Genomic DNA, 6,000 nt, shown 5'->3' with positions numbered 1-6,000 from the left:
CTGTGGATTCAATTATGATCAAATGTGTTATGTCTAACTTCTCTTGGGAGTCTTTTCGAGTACCGTTTTCATCACGGTTATCATTTTAATGCTTTATAACATTAAGGTATCTCCATGAGTACCTCTAGATTTAACAACTTCAGGGCAAATCAAATGAACATTTATTAATAATTTCTACATTGTTCATTTACGCTTCAGGCGTTTTCAACTCATTCTATCTCAACTTTGAATAATATTGATTTGCAGTTGGTATATATCATTTTGAACTATATTGTTATTATATACTTTGTGCAAGGATCATTTTTCAAAAATTATCATCGATCCCAACTGCTCCTCTCCCCCTGATCGAGAGAATTTTTAAAAATTGTGATATCTAATAATATTAATACACCTGTAGGGATTTCAATATATCACAATGAATCAATATCTATTTAAACTCATATATATTATATGACATTGAACTTCAGGTTCAATAACTTCAGTTTCAAGTTCAATACTTATGAACTTAATTAATTTCTAAGAATGAGTCATACGTATATAATTAGAAATACATAAATTTACACATTTTGTAAATGCATGATCATATAATCTTATCACATCGATAAGAAACTATGCAATAAAAATCTAATAATGGCTCAAGACTGTTAAAGAAATATAATTTAAATATTTTCTATGTGCAAATATATGCACATTCTTCTTTTGAGCCTTATAAATTAACAATGAGAAGAATCTTCTGGTTCTTCAACAAAATTTAGTCAAATTCTTTGACAATTTATTGCATATGATTGATCATGTCAAAAAATTCAATTCATGAACTTCAGGTTCACTATAATTTGTATTTCAATGAAACTTTCAAAAGGTAATGTAAATTCATTACAACATAATCATTACAAGTTTCATTTTATATACACGAATAATATAATTATATTATTCTCCAAAACATATACACTCTTCAGGAGTCACTATTATGTTTATCAAACTTTATATTTCTTCAGGAATCACTATCATCAATTCAATGATGTGTATAATATAAAATGTACATGACAACTTCATCATGTTGTTATAATGGTCAAATAGATATAACCATAATATATCATTCATGTTTCCTGGTATCTTTTTAACAAGTCGTCTAATTTATTAATAGACTATTCATCAGTCTAATTATCATGACTTGATATATTATATATTTAAATGTACAACCAGTACATATAATAAGTTATTTCTTATTATACTTTCATAACTAGATAAAAGTTATACATCTAGGTACATACAAATATATTTTACTACTCCAAGTAGCAATTGTATGTAAGACTTCTTCAGGAAGCTTTTCAAATAATCATTTTGTGATTCTTTATCACTTTGATTATATTAAATCACTAACGAATATTAGTAAATTATATATCCACTTTTGGAAATATGCAAACTGAATTAAATAGTAACTATATATACATATTCTGTACCAACAATAGTTTGAAACTATTGATTTTAAGAAATAATAAAATATGTATATATTAATTTGCTTCTGGCATTACCAATATATGTGAAATCTATATTCTTTGAAATAGAATTTCTTGCATATTCATTCTCTTTAGGTAAGGATATTTAAATATTCTAAATGTACAATAGGTTTGTACAATTCACATTCTATTAAATAATCAAGTATACTTTTATCTTGATTATAAGTGTGTTCGTACTACAGGTACGCGACTACTATTATTCAATTCCACACATGATATATAGATTTTATGCACTTTGATTGTGTGTGGTAGTTCATCTTTTGGTTGTTTCCAATTTCTTCTGGAAATATTTGAGTAGCAAACAATGCCATTGATTATTTAAAATCATTACATTCACTTCGGGGAATGACGTTGAATGTAATACCCGGTAAAAATATACATATATTTTAAATTTTATTTGTTATACAATTTGTGTGAGAATAAATATTCATTTATTTCTACTAATAGTGAATAGAGACTATTGCTTAGAATAGTATTGATAGATTTCTAAACATAGTTGAAATTTTAGTAAGTGTCAAGGTAAAATTATGGTGTTTTTACGAATTAGGATAATTACTCAATTAAAGCCCAATATGAAAGTCTATTAGAGTTTTATAGATTATTTAGTGGGTTTAATCTATTGTATGAAGTGCATTAAATAACATTATAATGGAATTAATGTCACAAAAATTCGTAGGTTTTGATAAATTCGCAAGATTAAAAACTGTTTTACTAAAATGATCATATCTAGAGTTTTAGAGCTCCGATTGAGGTGATTCCAGTGGCGTTGGAAAGATAATTCAAAGATCTATAAATTTTGTAGAAATAGTTATATCATAATTCGGAATTTTTCTAGGTGAAAACTGAGCCTAAAGTTACGAAATAAAGGGCTTACTTTTAAAATTTAAAATTTAGATATTTGTTGATTTAATAATATTTTAGCATTTTATTATATATTATTATTTTTAGTTAACCTAAACCTATCAGAATACGATATCTCATAATCTTTTTATCAAACCCTAAACTATCATAGTTTTATTTTTCCTCTCCAAACCAATTAGTCAAAGCCTCATTCTTCTTCATGTTTGCTCCTCTCAAACCTTCCACAATTCTTCTTATTTTCTACCTTCATTCTTAAAGTTTTGGATTTATAATCAAGGCTTGCGGGCTTGAGACATCGAATAGAAATATGTGAAGAGGTATGAAATATTTTCTTGCTCAATAATGCTAAATGTTATCTAGGGTTCGGATCTATTATATTTTTTCGTTTTCAGAAAAATAAGTTTCAGTAAAGTGATGATATCTCTCTTGATATTGATCCGTTTTTAGAGATTTTTATATCGAATTTAATTTCCTAAAACTTTGATGAAGATGTTATCTTCTAGTTCTGAACCATTCAATGTCAAAAGTTTGTATTTTTGCTAAGTTGTGTAATTCGTTACTCCATATTCTTTCTCAGAAATAGTTTCAGTAAAACAATCATAACTCCCTCAGTTTTAATCCATTTTTAATGATCTTTATATCATTGGAAAGATAATGAAATTTTCTATAATTTTTATGAAGACAACTTTCACTGAATTAGTATATTTGTTGGTCAAAAATAGTGATCTTTCTGCTATACTGTAAGAGTACGAATTTTAATGTTAGGGCCTTGAACCATGTGTTGTTATAGGTAGTAGTGACGAGATAACAAGTCTTAAGCAGTGGGATTTGAGGATCTTGTCCTCAACAAGAAAATTCATTGAGGTGCTTGGAGTAGCAAGAAGGTGTTCTTAATAACTGAGGTAAGAATAGTGGACATCTGTGCACAGGGTGTATGTTGAAACATACAACTGTATTATGGGTTTGTATTTACATGTTTTATGGTAGATTGTTGTTTTATGCTAATGTTATTAGTGTGTGATAGTGATAAGACTTTTGACTGTTTGTGTGAGGATAGCACTTATACGATAGGTTTTCTGCTGCTGGTGTGAGCATAGCACTGCAGGATATATTTTTGGCTGCTTGTATGGGTTTACTTGCAGGTCATCCTATCATGGGTGAGTACAACTTGTGATAAGGGATTGCCCTATTGGATGCCGAGTGTGAGAACAGCACAAGGCAGGGCAAGTTACACTTCATGTCTGATTAACATGAGTGGGAGTAGATTATCGTATGTGAGTACAATGTGCGATAAGATACTATGTGTTATATGTGTGAGTATAGCATGCTTTATAATTACACTGTGATATGATGTTGTATTGTATGTGAGAATAATGTGTGATACGACATGTTGTTATATGTATGCAAATATGGTATGAATTGATTTGATGTTGTGATATTGTTATACTTATGACTATGTTATCAAGTTGGGGGGGGGGGGGGTTATGTCCTACATAGCTCTTCTTACTGGGCGTTAGCTCACGGGTACTCTGTGTGCAGGTAAAGGCAAAACTATACAGTGAGGGTGGCGAGCTCGAGGCATGGATTACATGTTAGGGGATTGTCACGATGTTTTGGTTTAAAAATATTTCATTTAAGATTATGATTCAAATAGTTTTTGTAAAGCTTTATATTTTAAGGTTATGAATAAATAAATGTTTTGTTTTAAAAATAATGAGATCTCATGCTTAGTTATTTTTCATTAAAGAAGTCTTTTATTGTCTTTATCTTAAATGGTTTTAAACGGACTAGCTAGTGTGACGTCTCGGGAAATCGGGGCGTTACATTGAACAAGTAGAACATTATTATAAATTTCTTAAAAATTTATTACTTGTTCATATATAAAAATAAATTACTCAGCAATTTCTTTAACAATATTTCAAAGAATATATGAATGCAATTTTTGCATAGTCTCCAAGATGTATGCAAAATTTAATCTTTAATATATGTCAGATTCAATAATTTCTAACATTGCAAGTAATAACAATGTATAATAACATGACTAATACGAGGAATCTTTAAAAGTGATTGACTTCAATTCGTATCATTCTCTGCAGGGAATGATGAACAATAAATACTGCCTCATGTATTTAAATAACATTAGTCATGTTGTTATTCTTATACTTTAATGTTTCAATGCAATTTTTTTAACATTTTTTTTGGGTATTCAAAACCCACTATAAAATTGCATCAATAATAATCATTTTTAATGATTCTTTAGTTGTATTCACATAAATACAATCATTTTTTTTTCTTCGATAAATATAAAACATTTACTTCAGAAAATGTTTGTCAAAATCTATATCGATATTAGATTATTTTTCATTGTCCTCAAAGAATACAAGAACATATATATAAATATGTATTCATCTCTTTCATTATATATTCATCAACTATATAATGAATATTACGTTTGCATAATCTTCAGGATATATGCAAGATTTTATTGAGGACGCATAATCATCAGGATGTATGCAATATTTTATCGAGGATGCATAATCTTCAGGATATATGCAATATTTTATCGATGATGCATAATCTTCAGGATATATGCAATATTTTATCGATGATGCATAATCTTCAGGATATATGCAATATTTTATCGATGATGCATAATCTTCAGGATATATGCAATATTTTATCGATGATGCATAATCTTTAGGATATATGCAATATTTTATCGATAATACATAATCTTTTGGATATATGTATAATTTATATAGATTTTCTCTATCATATCATAGGCACACATATATTGTAAATATTATGAATGATAAGACCATTATATATATATGAAATCAATAATAAATATATAAAAATATACACATACATATATAATATATAGATATATAGATAAAAAGAAAAAAGAAACTAAATGATTCTTGAAATTGTTTCAGTCAGATGAGTATATATATAAATATATATTTAGTGTATTTTGACTTTGAAACAATTCAAGAACTTTAACAAGATACTTACATTGGGACTTGGGTAGAGACTCATGCTTGAAGCTTGGGCAGAGACTCATGCTTGAAGCTTGGGCAGAGACTCGTGCTGATAACGTGTTATGAAATAATATAAAATAATATAAAATAGATGAGAAGAAAGAAGAAGAAGATGAAGAGAGAAAGAGAAAGTGAATGAGAATTTCTGAGTTCTTTATTCCAATGGGGTGAACCCCTATTTATACAAATACAAGAGTGAGATATTAAGAAACTAAGAAAAAGGGAAACTAAGGAAAAGAGGAATGTTGATTACAATTCATGGTAATAAATAAAAGATTTGGACATCCACATAATTATTAATATTTATAACAGATACAAATTTTTCATCTAAATCAAGAATAATATATTTATTGATCAAAAATACATTTTAAGTAAGATTTTTTTTTTAAAATAAAAAATATGAAAAATTATTTAATTTTTAATTTTTTTTAAGAGGAGCCATGCTTTAGAAGTAGATAAGATCTGGAGAAAAAAATATTAATTAATAATGCCACATCAACTTTTAAATGATAAAAAAGAATGATAGTTAACAAAAATATTATATCTCTAAATAGAAGAGTTTACGAAATTTTTTCAACATG

Source organism: Cannabis sativa, chromosome 5, assembly GCF_029168945.1.
Source record: "Cannabis sativa cultivar Pink pepper isolate KNU-18-1 chromosome 5, ASM2916894v1, whole genome shotgun sequence".
NCBI lineage: Eukaryota > Viridiplantae > Streptophyta > Magnoliopsida > Rosales > Cannabaceae > Cannabis > Cannabis sativa.
The sequence above is the reverse complement of the archived record's forward strand: the minus strand, read 5'-3'. Positions refer to the sequence as shown.